Here is an 18,741-nt window from a genome sequence, read left to right as displayed (position 1 = left end):
AAGTGCCCAAGACCATGCAATGGAAGAAAGGAATGAAAAGGTGAAGAATTTACATCACTGGTTACACCTTTTTTCCTTCTTCTGGACTCCTTCCTCTGTGACCATGTACAAGTCACAATATTTCTGTGACTCAGTTTCCACTTTAACAATGAAGTAATAATCCCTGCTTTCTAGGAATGCTGTGACAATAATGCTTCAACCATTGCATATTGTTTTGGGATCATCACTCAAAAAGGTCCTAACAAGTGACAACAAGAGTCCAGGCCTCTGTCCTCAACTGTTTTAGTTCACAGCATTAAGAACCTCCTGGAGAGGGTTCACTAGCCTCAGCTCTGGTGAGACACTTGCACTACCCTCCTCTCACAGGGAAAAAGGCAGAAAAAATAGTTTTCTCTGTGAGACTCTATACAAAGCTTGTATGTTCTAACACCTTCCATGCACAAGATATGTTGTGCCATTACTTAAAGACAAGAACTTGAAGAAACATAACAGTTAAAGAAGTGGCTGCCAGACAGTAAAACTGGAATTGTTCAGTCTGCATTTGTGCGGGGGTATAAGTGTCCTGCTACAGAGAAATGGTGAGCAATTACCAATTCCAATCTGTGGTAGGAATTTTATTTGAATGAGGATTTAATCTGTGATTTGTATATCTGAGTTCAGAGGAATTGCTATTATGTCTTGTCCTGAGGTGGCTAATGAGCCTTTTCTCCACTGATGGGTCTATGTAGCTCTTGTCAGCAAGAACTGTAGTAAAATTTTGGTACCAACAGGGAAATAACTCCTAGTGCTTAGCAGTATTTCTGAAGCAAAATCAAAAGCAGAAAGCCATTCTATTTTATTCCTCTTTTCCTTTTGGGAGGGAAGCCACAGCAGCTCACTGTGGCTTAGTCAGTAAATCCCCAGCTGGGATTTGAAACTCATGACATCAGAGAACAAAGCATCTTTGCTGTGCTAATGTAGGCAGCAGTGATGTGTCATCAGCTACCACGCACATGTTAGTGTATCATGAGGGTTCAGTTCTGTTTTACCCACAAGGAGCAACCTTATACTTTGGTACTATGTAAACACTATGTCTATTCATGGTCTCTCTCCTTGGGTAATGGTTCTCACATACAAAGTAGCAGCATGCAAAAATCAGTCTGCTCATGAATGAATTGCTTTGATCAGGGCATTTTGTTAGTGTTCTTTATTTTTAGGTAGTGATAAAAGAAGCTTCTTTTGTACGAGAGTCACAGGCCAAGGAAGAAAAAGCATGATTTGTATAAAGTGTCAACAGGAACTCATCCATGCATTGGGTTTCCTGGAAAGCAGAAGGTAGAGAGTAGCATTCAGAATACTCTTTTATGCTATAGCTATTTTTTGAATGCCAAAAAAAATAGAGCAGGAGTACAGAAATTGCTGCCTAAAATCAGGTCACCAGTAAGCTTAGCTCTATTTTCCTTTCTTAAAGAGTGCCCAGCTGCCACAAACTCAAAAATAACAGCCTTTAGTTAACACTATCAAGAAGTCGAGCTGTTGCTGGGTATGTCCACACGCTAAAAGCCAAAATGTGTGTAAGGGTTTTATGTGCGACTATCTGGCTCCAGCTATTCCACAGGACCTGTGTGTTTGCACAGACCTGTCCTGTGCAGCTTCCTGTCACAAGGTGAGGTCTCATCCTCTCTGGCAGTGGGGGGAAACATCTGTGCACCGTTCCCACGTGGTGGCGGATGCTGCATGGGAAAGTCCCAGTGCACCACAGAGCGCCTGCATCCACCAGAGCTGCTGAGTTCCTCACATGTGGAAAACATTCCATACTGTGCTGTGGCTTCACCTAGGCGTGGGCAACCTTCCTGGAGGCCACCTGCCAGGCTGTCCTGGTACAGTCACCCGCAGTCACCTGTGACCAGTTTCCACCTTCCCCCAGCAGCGTGGGGGTAGTGCCATGTCTGGGGTTCAGCCATGGAGGGAGAAAGCCACATGTGCTGGGCCCCAAGAGACCAACTGCTGCTTACAGGTATTTCTGCTCTCTGTGGAAATGTGCTTACAAGGTTTTTGAAGGTGAGTATGTTGGTGTATTTTCATAGTCCAGCTTACATATGGCTTATATTTCCTGTGCTGTTTCTTTACGTGAGTTATCTCATTTCTGCTCCCCCTTCCTCTCTCTCCCTAGTGCCTTTGATAATTCAAAACAGACTGCAGTTAAAAAGAGAATTATGCCCTTCTAAACATCTTCTTACATTTTTATTACAACTCAGAATATTCTTGCTATTACTCCATCTCTCCAGGAATATAATTAACTAACTACTTGAGGGATTTTTAAAAGTTGTATCATAGTCATTATTTCAAGAGTCTTCACCTTTACAACAGCAATTTCAAACAAAAAAATGTAAGTAACTGGCAAGATTTTGAAAAACTAGGTATTGGATCATGGCAGGAAGGAATCATCCTCTTCAAAGTTAAAAATGAGACCTAGGAAGAGAAGATAAACACATTAAGAATACTAGAATATTACCTATTAACCCATTTGGGAAATAGCAGCACAGATGCTGTGCCTTCACAGCAAAGGTGAGGAAGTCAATCTGTTCATTCATTTCAGAAATATTATTACAGCATATATAACATATGAGGGCAAACTACCTTTAAGTTCATCTTCTATGCATTCCAAAATGTTGCCATTATATCCTCTTTCCTTGAATACTTTATACATCTCACTGAAATTTGTCATTTTCTTTCACAATTCTAAAACATTATTTGACAATGTTTTTGTACTAAAGTATTTAAATATGTACCTTAACTGTTTCCATTAAGAATCAGTGCCAGATTTAATGCTGTCACATTGCTATCTGAAACCCTAGGACTGTGTTGTTAAGAATTGTAGTGCTCTAAGCCATTACTGTAGAGGTTGTAGAGAAACTTGTATTAAGTCCCATTGTGGGCAACTGAGGACTTGACAGTTTCTGGAAAACAGCAACAAGTAAACTTTAAGAATGCAGACACTCAGTAGTGACAAAGAATACCATACTTAGCAGAAAGGGCTTGGGTATTGTGCTGTGGCACTAAATTCTAGACATGAAAAATCATCCTTGGAAAAGAAAAGCCTTTTCTAGCTGAATTGTTGTGAAAAATCTGGAAAGAAGACTTTAATTAAAAGCCATATCTAGTAGAAGTACAATCCTATTGACATTTAATATCAGTGATAGTCATCAGAGAAAGGGTAAGAGTGCCTTGTACAGATGCCATATGTAAATCTCTGCAGCCTTTTGTGCTTAAGTTTCTGCCTGTCATTTTGAATCTGTGCTAGCATGACAAAGCAATGGTTTACAACCAAAACACTTTATTTTATAATCTCAAGTAGTACAAAAACTTATTCACAGAAGCTAAAAAGCTTATAACTTAGTGTTCTGTGTATACAACACAGGTTTCACGTTTAACAGTAACTCAGGATTTTCAAAGTGACACAGTCATCAGAGAGGGGTTATGTGGTGTCTCGCCTAATGATAGCATGATAATCCATTCAAGAGCTAGAAATGGCCCCAAAGAAGCTATTACAGTGAGATAATGTACTGAAAAAGACATAATCAGAGCCCATAGAACTGGGAAGAAGCCTTCAAACAGAAGAGTTTTAACAGCGATTGTTCCCAGCAGAACTATGAAGCCTGTCTGGCTATACCCTATTGAAGAGGAGTCTGAGAGGTGCAAATATTCATGAACTTGGCTGACAGCTGAGCAGCAGATTTCTGTGCTCCTGAGGGCACTTGAGAAGCACAAACTGCAAAAAATCACCCAGAGAGAAATTAAAGGGTGAGTTACAAGTGCTAATAGCCTACAGGTTGAAAGGAGTCAGCATATCCAAGCAAGTGCCCTCACCCCCAAACCCAGACACAGTGGGGTGCCCTGCTGTGGCTCAGACTCGCCTGCCTCAGCAAGCAGTAGGGACAGTCAATACATGTTCATTTGGGAAAAAGTAAAAAAAAGGATAGATCAGGAAAAAACATTTTTTATAACTAAATACAGAGTTTTCGTCTGACTTGGTCTCCATCCATTGTTGCAGGCTAAAGCACTGAGTTGTCCTAAATTTTGTGCAAGCCACAGACTGAGTAGCACAATTGTTTTATTAGCAGTAAGTGACACCAGAGATGATGTCACGAGACCACAGCTGCCACTAAACTTCCTGAGAAGCCAATATCAGGCAGAGATCTTGCTGTAGGTATGGCAATAAACTTTCCATTTGGCATTCCTACGCAGCACAGGGTGTAAGCAAATAGGCCTTCCTGAAATCCACAATTTTTTTCTAGTTCTGCTTAGTAAACTACATATGCTTTGAGAAATTCTCAGTCAATTAGTCAACGCTTCTGAAAGCTGCAGACTGCACTATATGGTATCAAATTTGCAAGAGCTAAATTTGCTGTGTCCAATTAATGTCAGCAGCAACACATAACAGGCAGTAGTTTTTAAGAAGTTGCTTAGTGTTGCCCAGGATCAGCTCTGGCTGAATGAATGGGATTTGGGAGAATTCTGAGAAATCAGAGAAGCTGCTCAAAATGAGTATTTTTCTACGGGACTTCTGAAGGGTGTAGAACTTTGTTCAGCAGGTCTCAAAATGAACCAATGCAATGATATCTTGATGGCTTCTTAGGATGAAATACTCCCTTCCACAGGGCTTCGACTAGGTAGATGTAAAAGAGAAAGGGGTTTATGTGTGTAAGGAAATAAATATTTTATAAGGGAACAATATCTAGTAACTTACACAGCCTCATTTCTCACTCTCAGAGGGCAATGACACACAGGAATCCCTAGAAAAGCAAGCTGGAAAAAATATGTCAGATTTGAATGTGATTTACATCCTCCACAGACCTCAGTGCAGATAAGTATTTTGCTTGAAAACATTAAAAAATTGTTGAGATAAGAGGCATAGCAGGCTGTGTTGATGCAGAACAAATGAAAAGTTCTGAAAAGCCAAGTTCAGGTCAGTGCCAAGTGCCGAACTCTGCCACAACCACGAGAGGCAGGAGTGAGTTTTCCAAGCTATAAAAAACCCCAAACCCAAACCAAAAACCAACAACAACAACAAAAAAACCCCAAACCAAACACACTTATATACATAAAAGAGCACAGGAATTTTCCATGGGGGTGGGGAACAACAATAGAGAAGTGATGACCTTGGGATGGCGCCTGGAGCCTGAACAGCTTGGCTATTGTATGGAAACAGCTGACTTCTGCACAGGAAGCAATCATTGCTGATTAGGGACTCCAAACCCCTATCTCTATTTTTTTCTGTCCCCCCCCTTTTTTTTTTTTGTACGTAAGGCAAAGCTCCCGAGGGCTCTTCAGAGTCTCACCAAACGCCCCTGGCCTGCTACACCCGGGTGCATGCGTCACGGGCGGCAGGGAGGCAGCAGCCAGGGACCCTGCGGGGCCCTGCTGTTCCTGCGCTCCGGCTGCCAGGGGACACGGGATCCAAGGGCACAGGGTCAGCCTAGAAGGCACTTTTGGGGACACAGTCACTGATATTCTGCAGTGGACCTGGGATGTGGCCTTCTGTTTCTTGTTGGCTCTGTGGGCTTGCTCCCAGGTATCCTAGTTTAAAAAAGAAATTTTCATTATTAGCGCTTTAATGTGTATCCCCCCTGCAGCCTTTTTTTGTAACAGGTTTTTCCAATGAGTTAAATGTTAAATTAATGCTAGGTGGAACATTGTCAATTTGAGGATGAGCTCCTTCAAAGGATACTGTGTTGAAAAGCTTCAGCCTTTACTGACTCAGGAATAGGGATGCGGAGAACAAAATGAAGCACAAAACCAGCCTCCTGGAGAGCAAGAAAAATTGTAGGTTTAATTGCACACCATGAGTTTTGTTAAACCGATGTACGCTGAATGCACAGAGAAAAAAGACAACCACAAACTCTGCAGCCAGCTGGGTGGAGGTCAGTAGGGAGGTGCTTGCAATTCTTGTTGATTCAGCTAGGAAAGCCAGCTCCAAAGACACGGGTAGCACTGAGTGGGGACGGAGGTGGAAGGACAGAAAGGGGGAGGACACTGAAAAACTGATTAAAGTTCCTTCTCGCATCTCCTTCCAGTGCAGCAACCAGGGAGGAAAAGATAGAGGGGACAGCAAAGAAGCAGAGCTTAATTAATTGGCTGGAAAAGCCACAGAGGAAAGGGAGCCTTGCTCTGTAAGCTGCCTCAGCCTCTACCTCTTCCCAGGAACTCGTCCTGCTGCCACTGTGCTACACACACCGCCCCCCCCCCCCCCCCCCCCCCCACCTCTCCCCCGGTGTTTTTTTTAGCTCATGCCCCATGAGCAACAAAAGTATCATGGAGAGTTTAAACAACTCCAGACTTAACCAACAGCAGAGCTAGGGTTTTTCAGATTTTAATGACGGCTTTGTGTGTCTGTGGATGCAATTAGGAACTTAAGCTGCTTTAGGCTTAAAATATTTAGACTGTAGTTATGCTGACATACTTTATCTAGTGACACCCATGTTTGATATTATGCTGCATATTCACCGCTTGCCCAGACCAGGGCAACCAAGAGGTGCTGTGACTACCGTGTCCCACTGCAGTGCTTTACAGATCTCCTACTACCCGGTAGTTTCAGATGCTATGGCAAATTGCTAAAGATGCAGCACTGTGACAAAGCAGTTGAGATCCATGTTGATGAAATATGTTACTTGGTCGATGAATTTTACATGAAGTGATTCAGACTGCTATCAGCTAAAGGAAAGAAGAGGCCAAGGGATGATAGTCCCTGTGCAATAGGATGTTTTTAAGGTATCATTTAGCTAAATCTCTAGGAAATACCAGTGGAACCAGAGGTCACAATATCATGTTTACTCTTTTACTACTCTGTTTGAGACTCTAGACTTTTGGTTAATAAACTGGTCTCGTTTGTGATGACTATATGGTTTAATTTCCACCATGCTTTGAGTATCACATTCAGTGAAAGCAAGTAGAAGCAGCTGTTTAGTCTGGCGAGTTTGTGGGAGGATGGCTAAACCTGGAAATGAATAAAGAACAATTCTAAAACTGATATAAGATGTTATATTCCTCCATCACCTCCTTTTGAATCATTGCCAGGAAGTCTCACTTTGCTCTGCTGACCTTCTCTCTGTTTCAGGTACACTCCTAAGTGTCAGTGCAAGTCTTTTAGGTAGTCACTTCTTCTAGAAAAATAGATTTGGGATTTAGACAGGTGTCTTTTCAGAGATGCATTGAGAATAATTAAAAATACAGCGAGCCTGAGTTATTAATCAAAAGAATTATTATATTAAGTATGTCTGAGATCTTCAGCCTTCCAACACAGAGCACTTTCTTTCAACACACGGTATCCAAGAAGCCCCAGAGAATGGTTAGGCATATTTGGAAGTGACATGGCTGCTTTCTAAACAGTGCTTATCTTGAAGATACGTTTTACTCTGAAAAGACACAGTCATACTAAGACAGTCTTTACCATATGGTATTCTTTATCTGTCTGCTCCCTTGATTTCTGCACTGTGGGAACCATATACTTCAGCAGTGCATAATTTCTAAAATAACGTCTTAATCTCATAAATTTGGCAAATTAAAGGTTTGGTTTCTATTATATTCTATTCTATTCATCACAACACTAACACCATTTCCAGCATGACTGCCTTTCAGGTGAAAGATTTCAAGGCTGGAATTTATTTTGCCTCGTTTTAATTGTCTATAGTTATGGGAATAGCCTCAGCCTGAGCCAGGAAGCCTCTTCAGTTAACGCAGATCAAGAGGAAAATTCATCCTTTCCCAGTTCAGGTGTATCAATTGACCCTGAACCTTCCTGTGTGGGGCATTAAAGTTCCTAATGGTACCCAAAGGTCAGCCACGGAAAAGACATTGAATAGATGTCACTGTGGGATAACCATATACATGTACCTGTGGGTGGTGGCCAGGGTGCTTGTTTGTTCATCAGGCACTCAGCTATTTAAGATGACTGAAGCTTTAAAACCGCTCTTACGATAGTTGTTATACAGTGTTCTTGGATGGGCATTATATGCTTACACACCATTACTCACAGCAAAGGCCTAACATGACTGAAGTCTTTAGGCATCATTGTAGTCCTCAGTATTATTATCAAAATTCTTACTAGCCATATTTTTTCCTAACATTTAGGCAAACCTTTCCTTTGGTCACTGAGCTGAATTGCTTTCCCCTTACTACAGTAAATTAATATTTCAATAAGTTAACAGTCTTTTGATTTTTCTAATGTGTATCCTGATGCCCTTTTATCATACCCTGAACTGTCGTGGTAAAAAAATTACAAAACTTTATAAGACATTTAATTCTTCCCTTTTCTCTTTTTTTTTCTTGTTTTTGGTTTTGTTGGTTTTTTTTGGTTTTTTTTTTTTTTTGTGTGATTTTCCTTTCACTCTGCCTTTGCCTTAAGTTCTGATCCAATGACTCTTCTCCAGCAGTATTGTGGGGCAGGCAGAGTACCCTCCTGCCTGTGTGCCCTGCCTGCTGTGTCCCTGCCCCAGCTCGGCCTCACCCCATGGCTCTGAGCCCACCCTGGGAGCCTCATGATGTCTAGACTGAGATAGACAAGAGATCAATATTAAAAAGAGACATTCTTCTTCCTTTCAGATGGCACATAGTCATTAGAGGCAGATGGAAGTAAGGAGGCTTTTTTAGAGTGCCTGAATAATTCACACAGAGGGGATCTGCCAGTAGTAAGTATTTCTAGACATGAAAATTTGAAAATAGATTTTGCAACCAAAGTGGACTGTGAGAGGATGATATTATTTTTTTTTGTAATTATTTCCTCCTCCCACACAACACAGCATCCATCTCCGCATACCCTCAATGACTTTTTGGTTGAATGTTTTCCTCTCTTTATGAGCGTTTCAAGATGAGTTAGTAGTGGAGCTATCTCCAGCTACCAAAACCTGCAGTTTGTGATCCATGCCCTGGGCTCAGGCCTAAGACTCAGTAACTGATTTGTGAGAGAAGCTACTTCTATTTCCTTCTTACCAGTCTCATCCCCCTGCAGTTCGAGACTTCCTGAAATACTTCTGGTAGGGAGATGCCAATTAAGTAGAGCAGGTCTATCTCTTTCCATTGGACCCTATAACAGAAAAGGGGATTTATTCCACAGGATTTTATGAGAACATTTATTCCTCAGAAATAGCTACATTTTGTCCTTATGCTCCCATGTTCAGTTACACACTTTTCCACGTGGCAAAGTACTCATTTGCACTTGCAACCAGCCTAGGCTTAATTACAAGGCTCCGCGAACAACAAGAAATTCTGCAAAGTCACAGCCTGAAGACTGGTCAGTAGACATCTGACAAGAAAAGTACTGTTGGTGTGAGTTACTTTCACAGTGTCTTAGTTAACAGCTGAAGCAACCCTCTCTCAGTGGCAGTGTCTTCCTCAACTGTATTTCTGGTACCATCCAATCTGCCAATTACGATGGAACGACACTCAGTGTTCTAGCCTTTGTGGTTTACTCCCAGTTACAGTATTGCTCTCCAGGGCTGTTCAGCGTCATAAGTGTAGGTGGCCCTTCCTTTCCAAGAGAAACTCTGAACAACGGAGCACAGTGCATCACCACAGCCAGATACAAAATGCTTTTAAACTCTTCTATAATGAGACTGCTATTCTTAAGGAGAGGGAAGGAGAGAGAGGAGGTAATTCAACATGTCATCCACTTCCACCAGAGGCTCCTGAGGATACTGTTATTACTAATGTCTACTGTTTTCTGCAGCCCAGAATAATGCCCACCCTCCAGTACAATTTGTGCCTGGTTTAAGGTGCTGCCATCCGTCCCTCTGGAACAAACACAGGAAATGCATCAGGAGGCCTCAGCTGCAGATGGAAAGCACATCACCGAGCGGCACTTACGCTGCGAGATCCCCTAGATGAAAGTCTATTTCAATGAGCATTGTGTTTCAAGGTCCACTTCCTCCAAATCTGGAAAGCTTAAGAGGGAACATCCCACTTGTGTCTGCCGACACAAAGGGCTGCTGTGGCTTGGGAGATGTTATCGGCCTTCCTGTGCCACGGCAGCAGCCTTCCAGTGGCGTCTCCCAAGAATTACTCATTGTTCCCAGTGAGGCTTGACTCCTCTGGGTGGGATCTCATGGCATGCAGTTCAGATGAAAGTAGGTGTTGCTGGGAGGCCAGCCAGACTCATGACAAAGATCTCTTGCTATTGGGGGAGTTACACTGGGGGACCAAGCTAACAAAGTCCATAGTGATCACAGATGCAAATACTGATTCATAAAATGCGTCCCTTTTTGTTGGTTGTAGTTAGTAAGTACTGTTTAGAGCAATCAGATGTGAGTCTTGACTCCTGGGCTGAGCTTTAGAAACTGAGATGTCTTTGTCCTTTTTTTTTTTTCATGTACTTAGGCACTATTGATTTCTAAATATTCTTTCCCATAGTTTGTCAACTTGGAGCTCAGTTATGCGCTGGCTAAATTAAATGAGGAAATAAGGAGTGATTCATGCTTTTAAAGACCCTCACTCGAAATCCAAGGCTTCTGGGAGACACACATGGCCCTTGAAAGGCTCTATTTGGGTTCAGTTTGCAGAAGCAAGGTGGATGCACGCTCACATTATCCTAATGTCTTGTCTCTAAAATTAGAGTGGAAGTATAAAAAGCAATTTCCCTGGGAGACTTCCTAGAACTGGTGCTTCTGGTGCCACCTGAAGATACTGGGAACAACCACTTTTTACACAGTGATTTGGCTTTGTCTTCCAGACTGAACCTCGAAGCACACAAGAGGAAAAGGAAAAATGACCTGAACATTTCTGGAATTTAGCAAATCTTTGATTTGCAGTCTGGCAGGCTCACATTTGAACTGAGGAATTTATTCCTTTTATTTCCTCATCTCTCTTCTGTCATACCAGTAAATCCATCTCTGGTTTCTCTTTCTTATCTCTTTTATATTTTTAGGAGGTCAGTAGAAGATAAACTGCAAAGGAAAAATGTCTGTCGGCAGTGATTTCTTATATATAAATGAAAAAGATTGAAAACATATGTTTTGGAGAGGTATGGGAGAGAGGCAGCAGAGAGAAAGAGATACAGCCTTTCCAAAAAGAAAACTTTCAGTCTGCCTTGCAAGCAATGGAAATTCCAATTTTAGAAATTGTGCTACAGGCTAATAACATACAACATTGTTGGCTATGGCACATGGAAAAAAAGAAAAAAAAGCTGTTGCAATTCTGTCTCTCTTGCCAGAGGAATGACACAAAGCCAGTCAAGCACATCGGGGGGAACATTAATTTTCCACAGATACAGTCTAAGAACATTCAGCTAATACTGGTCATGCATAACTATGCCTTGTACCCACGCCATAGAGGTGTATCATCTTGTTTGGTAAAATGTGAACTTTTGAGTTTTCCATCAATGGCAAACCTGCAAGCTCCCGTTAGTTAGCATCCCAGCAATCAGCATGTAGGGAGTCTGGTGGACTAAGGACAGAAGTTCATTGCATAGTTTTCCTAAAATAACGTTGTTATTTTGTGTAGCATATGCTACAACACCATGGCAACGCAGCCAGGGAAAATGGTGACAATGATGTTGAATTACCTTCTGATAACCTCACTCACCCCATTTCTGGACCAAGTGTCATGCTAGTCAGCTGCTGATGGCGCATTGCCACCTCCAGACTGAAGCAGAGAGAGGTTTTGAAAGAACTGCTGACAAATAAGGCCAAACATATGCCTGGAATAACTTTATAGTTCAGCAGTTACCACAGGAGTGGATTTGGTCTGTGCCTGTGTTTAAACCACTTTCTCAAGGATGCTGTGCTGTTTCTGTGGAGGCAGAAGAAAGCGCTTCTGACCCATGAGCACAGTAATCAGTGCAGTTACAACCTCTGTGGCTCCTGGAGTATGCCATAGGGCTCATGGAGAGAGAGAATGATACTATTAACAGCTGACATGATGGCAGAAGGACGAACAAAAAGGAAATCATTACAAATGCATGGAACTGAGAAATTCAAGGTATCCCTGCATGAAATCTCCAGTTCAGTTACAGCCTGAGCTGTAAATATTTGGCACAGTTTAACAAAAGAGAAAAGAATAAATCCATAACTGTTTTTCCATGTTACAGATCAATTTGTGGTGGGTAATTCCTAATGCATGCCAGAGCAGACTGTAGAATGTCAATGAGTACTGTTTCCTTGGGCCATGATGGGTCAATTCAGTAGTTAAGGCTCTACAGGGCTCGAGGCAGCTCTATGTGTACCCACTAGTAGTTGGATACACTGTGAGATAGACATAAAAGTCCAACAACATACAAGACAACAACATACTCTGCTCAGCTGTGCAACTCTGGAGCTGTTTCTGAGCATCTCCAACGATGGAGACTCCTATTTTACAAGGAGTCATATGGAGAAGACAAGAGGTATTTGGTAAAAATCACTTCTGAGGAGATTCCAACTTGACACGAGGAAAATTTTTCACAATGAGAGCGAACAATCAGCCATTGGAATAATCTCCCTAGGGAAGTTGTGGATTCCCCAACATTGGTCACTTTTAGGATTTGACTGGACAGGGTGCTGGACTATTTTGTCTAGATTGTGCTTTTGCCAAGAAAAGTTGAATCAGATGATCCTTGAAGTCCTTTCCAAACTAGTATTCTATGATCTCTCTCAGTGATGGGAATTGCTTCTCACTACTACAGGTAGTAGCTGGATGGAGCCTCTGAAGCTTATGGGATTGTACTTAAGTGCCCCAAAATAGAGGTTGGATAAAAGTTAAATATCTAAACTTTGCATGCCTGGCACTGCCTAACTGCCACCGATTTGTGAGCTGCAGAATGATGCAGTTTGGAGACTCTCAATCAGTGCCTATCTACATGTTCAGGCATTGACACCTTTAGCTGGCAGTGGAAAAAAGCTTTATCCCTGGTGCCAAAGACGAGACTAAAGCAAATGGAGTTAAAAATAAAACCAACATGCTTGGAAGGAGTGTCAGGAAGGGGTCTCCCCAGTTAACCAGAATAGAAAGCCCTTCATCTTCTGGAAAAACACGATCTTTATTGTGTAGCACCCAGGCCTCCTGGAACCACTGCCAGGGGATATTAGCTGCTCACTTTGGACTTACTGACATTGAGAGAGTGACGGCTCTGCTGCACAAAAGCAAAGAGCTCCTTTGGAAGCAGTACAACTCTTCCGTGAGATGGTGATAAATACAGATAGCTTTTGGACTAGGCTAGAGGGCTGCCAGTGAAAGTGACTTGCTGAGAAAATGTATGTACCTTTGTCACTTTCGTAATCTGCAAGTTGAAAGTGACTTCAAGGCAATTCCAGACTGGATAGGTCTGACAAGAGAAAGAGACAGACATGGCACAAGTAATTAGCAGAATTGGAAAACAAATACTAAAATCAATGAGCATGATAGATACCATTTTCTTGGCTGTGTACTCCTTTTCTTCCCCACCCAAAACCATGTCACTAACAACATGAATATTTCTTAGACTGTTCTCATTCAGTTTTTCTGGTGTTATATAGAAAAAAAAATAAAAAGTGGGAATTTTTTTTCTGACTACTTACCTCTTTCCTGGCTGTTCCATTTTTTGGAGACACATGTTTCAAAGAATACAGTAGCTGTGATACTGCATGTATTGTCCTTGTCTAGATGTCACTTCAGTGACCAGTTGGCATCTACCACTGAGGTTGTTTAAACTGGTTGAGCATTAAAAACATTTGCAATCTGAAAGAGATACATCAGGTCCAAGGAATAAACTAAAGTGGTGATTCCCCTCAGTTAATGCCATTCATTGCTACCTCCAAGCTACATCTTGCATTATATCATTTCCAGGCAGTTTTTGTAGTCAGGAAAAAAATATTGAAGAACAGTTTGTCACTGATGTTCCCTTAGGACAAATACAGGTTGAGGAATGCATGAACCTGGTTTTCTGCTCTGATAGAAAGCTATTAACACAAGAAAGAAAAGGAAACTGCTGGCTACTTTTTGCTCCTTCTCAGCTGATACACCTTAGTTGGCTCTGATCTATGACTGTGGACAATGACTCCCTTGGATACATGCAATGGACATGTCAGGATCTGTCAGATGAGCAGGAGATCTGGCACACACTCATTCTTCTCATTTGATCAATAAATCTCCCACCAGCTCTATTTGCTGTTTTGCTCCCAGATGACCAGCTGCAATCATGACACCATAACTTACCTGAGGGCAAACTTTACACCTTGTTCCAAGAGTTCGAGTGTCTGTTGTTTTCCACATGGACAGTCAAGGTTTTCAGTGGTATTTTTAGAATATTGTGATGTTGGAAAGTCCAGTAGTCCCAACCACCATAATCAGCCTAAGGTTAATGTGTAAAAAAAACCCCTCTTGGTGCCAGATTTTACAACAGCAAAGTACTATATATAGCTTTGCAGGAGATAAGGGTAATTCAGCCTGATACTTGAAGGCACAAGGTCATCAGCAGTGAGAGCTGGAAAGAAATGCTTCACACCATGTGTAGCAATGTCTGATTGGGTAAGGACAGCACGCTTTGTCTGTAATTCCTTTTCATCACCATGTGCTATTTGTTACTACACAGGCTGAATACCAGGTAGGGTTGACTAATAGCTTCACCCACTGGGCCAAATCTATGTTCTGAAATTATGGTTATTTTTAGGAATGCAAATCAGCCCAGTGACTTACTGAATCAAATTTACTCTACTTGTTATCTCAGAAAACCTTCTCAACTTTTTTATTTCTATAATAAATTTGCCATAAAGCTCCTATCTTCTTCTTTGATCAGTATCGAAACTTAAGACCTCATCATCTTCTCTTTCTGTAACACAGACTTGCTACTTCTGGCACAATCTAACACCAGAACTCCCTGTTGGAGCAGATCTCACTCTTCTCTGTAAATTCCCCTTCTAAAGACTGTATCTACGTTCAAGGTTCTAGGCAACATAAGAGAGCAGCTTAGCTGAGCATTAAACGCAAAAGTCCTGGGCTTGGTTCTGAGCCAGCCCATCACCTAATTTTGACCTCATTTCCATAATTAGTAAATGAAACTGGCCACAGTTCTTAGACTTAGTAATGATCAGAGAACAGCAGGAACCACCTACTACAGCATGATGTCAAGGCTGGGGTGGGCCTATGTGGCTGTGACTGTACCACAGACTGAACAAAGTAGCTCCTGGACACAAGAGCAGCAGAATGGTCCTCCGCCCACCCATTGCTCCATCTCCATGTTTCCAGAGCAGACTGGCTACATGCATATGTTGTAGCAGTTGGCCCTGAGTTTGTTTAGGTCTCATGGGTTATGTCTCAGGCATTAAGACATAATGGTTATCTTTTTGTGGGGTAATTTTTTTGAGTTCTAAGTGATCTGGATAACGATAGGATTGCTTTGCATCCCACCCAGACAGTGTTTTTGTGTTCTGACACTGAGGACATGCATGCTATGGCTTGAGGCTAGAGGCCACAAACTACTGCAGAGGACAAAGCCTACTGTGTAACTATGTAAGCCAGGGGAGACAACTCAAAAGCATCATCAAAACTTTTGGGACTGGCTTGCTGAGTGACCTGATTTACTCTGAGAAATCTTGTTGCAGTGATCCAAACAGGGTAAGTGATGTAGACATTTGTATGTGTAGTGCTCAGCTGGATCTCCTCCATTCAGCATAAATCTCTGACAGACACCAGTGTGCCAGGGATCTAAAGCTAAAGCACAGGCTTACAGCAGGAACCTCTCCAGGCTTATAGTCACAGTGAAATGCAGGAAAAACCCTCTAAACTTCACTCACCTTTGAAGTATATCTCTCTTTGCACAAGAAGGTAGACTTTCTCAGAAGACTGTCTGGAGAAAACCCTGGCATGTCTCCTTCCCCATTTCTCTTGATATCTGCCTTGCACTGGAGAGGGGCAATCCAGAAGCCAGATTCTTGCTTGTGATACAGATGCTTGCTTGTGATACAGATGCAGCAGTGGGTTGTTTGACCAGGGCAATATACTGCTGGGTTACTCACCAGCTGGTGCCAAGCTGCTCCTACGACAGTGTGGCATAAAAAAACTAACTTGAGAATAGTGCTCAATATTTCTGCAGTTGCCTTCCCTTTCTCCCTCCCTGCTTACCTCACCCTTGCCTCAGACTCTTCCACAAAGATCTGCCAGCTCTGAAGCTCCGGTTGATAGATATAAGCAAGTCCTTTCAGCCTGCCTATAATCCATTCTGGCTTATGTTGAGCTGCAGAAGGATCTGCCTTTCTCTCCTTGGCATTTGTTGCTACTTATGCCAAGGGCTGTTGATACAAGTCTGGAGACCAGGCACATAAAAGTTTGGAGCAGAGGGTCAAAAACTGAGGTTCCTTTGTCCTTGATGTGCCTCAGACATCCAATGGAGTGATACGCTGGTTCTGATTTATGTGTATATCAACAACGAATACTCACACCACCCCCCTGGGCCTCCTCCACTTCCCCAGTCTTCTCTGCAGAGTCTCTGGGTGTATTAATTCCAGCTGGGCACACAAGTTCAGAGACCCCCCGTGGAAGGAAAATAGTGAAACAAAAGGAAGAGAGAGACACTTTCAGTGCCGTTTTGTTTTGCTGCAGGAAGCTCAGAGACAGCCGTTCAGACAGCAGAAACTACAGGTCACAGAGTGGGCACTTCCTATGAGACGGGAAGCCGCAGCTCCCTGTACACGGGGCTGTGGAGGGATGCAGGCTCCACTCCCTCCTTTGGACTTTTATTGCCGCAGCCGGCGCCGCTGCGGCTCAAAGGCACGACTGCAAGGGGCCAGGCACCCCGCTGCCACAGGAGCTGTTCAAACAGCTCTGTGTTCAGAGCCGTGTGTTGCCATCCTCCAGCACAAGTCTGTGGCTGAGTTATGGAGAGCCACACAATAGCAGGAGCACTGGGAGAACAATCACTGGGTAGCAGAGGCACGTGGCTGAGTATGCATGGATCATGAATGGTGTTCGTATAGTACATTTATGAGGAGAAAAAAGCAGCTGTCAGAAAAACTACCTAAAACTTCTCTTCTTTAATGTATTTAATGAGTTATGTCATACCTTAAATGTCTAGTAAAGTTACCCGTGTGAAGGGGTATCTGAGGAGGCTATAACTGCTTTTTAATAAAATTGATTTTAAAAGAAATTTCAACTGTGCCAAACATTAGTTTGTATGTTATATCCTGTATTTATTACTCTTAGTGTAAAAGTTGTTGTTTACATTTCACGAATGCAATGGAAGCTCTAGATATTTACTCTAATGGTAGGCCATGTGGAAACGCAACAAGCTTAAGGCTCCTCCAAATACTGATGAATTACAATCTAAAAAATCACAGAATCACAGTGTATTCTGAGTTGGAAGGGACCCACAAGGATCAACAAGTCCCACGCTTAAGTGAATGGCCCATATGGGGATTGAAGCCCTCTGTGTGAGAGAGCAAGAGACAGAGACAGAGAGACAGAGACAGAGACAGAGACAGAGACAGAGAGAGAAAATTAGTACACAGAAGAGGAAAATCTATCTCCTGTCAGAAAACTTAACGCAAATATAAAAGTGTACGTAGACTTATGCATGTACACATTCTCTTTCTACTGGGTGAGATGAAACGAAAGCACAACAGGGTTATGACTCTAATTTATGAGTCCCAACACTCAAAAAGATCAATGCATCCTGAAGACTTTTCTACTCTGTGCTGGCCAGTAAGTGTCCTTTGCCATCTGCACATTGCACCAGAATGGCTCTAACTTTTAGGACTGATAGAGGGTGACATGATATTATACCTACCAGCCCTTCAGAGCTTGTTTTGCTGCTGGTGCAACCGTCCGTGAGGAATGACTGTGAGATATTTTATTCTCACAGAAGTGCCAAGATGACAATTTGGCTCCATATATCCCAACTCATTTTGATTCAAGTGATATCATCAGTTAAAGTCTTGTGATTAAAGCTGTCAATACACTGACATTCATAAATACAATTAATACTCAGAAACCTGGCCTTAATTTTCTATACCACAATGATTATGCTGTCTTGAGCTCAGGAACCAGATGTGAGACAGTGTTCCTGATTTAGGCTTTTGAATAATCTTTCCAAGACTAAATATACTAACATTTCAAATAACTAAAAGTGTGAAGCCAAAACATGCAAATTAATACATGAAGAGACCAAATTATGGAAAGACCACAACTTCTGTTATCTATAACCAGTGAGTGTGGCGATGCAACAAAAAGAGAGAGGTGAATGACCTCTGAAAGCCTCTAGGATTTCCAGTTGTTCCAAAATTGTTGAGTTGTTGCACAGCAGATAGAAGCCTGCTTTGATCTTGTGGTTTGTGCTGGGAAGTGTATAACTGTCAGCAAGAAGAAATGTGGCCTAGTGGAGCGCTGAGATTTCTGCACACCAGATACAAATGGAACTGGCATGATTTCCAGGGCTGTGGGAAGAAGACGAAAACAGCATGGAGAGTTATGTAGGGAAATTACAGGAAGTTTGTTAATTACAGGAGTTATGGAGAGTGATTTTATATGAGGATTCATGTATACATCCTACTGAACTGTGTTTCCAAATGGATGAATAATCATGAAGAAAATGAGTTTTTTCAGTTAAGCTGAGGTGATTGGAACAGCTCATATTATTTTTCATGTAAGTCCATTCAGTTCTTGTTAAACCCAAGGGGTTACTTCATTACACAGTAAAGAAAATACAGATTGTTCAGAATAGCAGCCTAAATTTGTTTCAAGTTTGAGTAGGTTCACTTAAAGAAATAAAAAATGAAAAGCATTTCAGAAAACAATAATTTTAGGAATTGCTTAGAAAAGCTTCCT

The 18,741-nt window shown here is 42.1% G+C and overlaps 1 long non-coding RNA gene across 1 annotated transcript; it reads right to left on the bottom strand.

Moving 5' to 3' along the window:
* Window positions 1-773: 773 nt before the first annotated feature.
* Window positions 774-17,275, bottom strand: LOC125324140. The gene is made up of 8 exons (XR_007202829.1): window positions 16,045-17,275; window positions 15,717-15,958; window positions 14,140-14,275; window positions 13,208-13,270; window positions 8,968-9,061; window positions 5,322-5,786; window positions 2,772-4,788; window positions 774-2,451 (listed from the first exon to the last, which is right to left on the bottom strand). It is a non-coding gene; the product is annotated as an uncharacterized LOC125324140 (long non-coding RNA).
* Between the last annotated feature and the right edge of the window lie 1,466 nt (window positions 17,276-18,741).

The sequence above is a fragment of the Corvus hawaiiensis genome, chromosome 3 (genome assembly GCF_020740725.1).
Source record: "Corvus hawaiiensis isolate bCorHaw1 chromosome 3, bCorHaw1.pri.cur, whole genome shotgun sequence".
In the NCBI taxonomy this organism is placed as follows: domain Eukaryota; kingdom Metazoa; phylum Chordata; class Aves; order Passeriformes; family Corvidae; genus Corvus; species Corvus hawaiiensis.
This window is presented reverse-complemented; position numbering and strand designations above follow the sequence as displayed.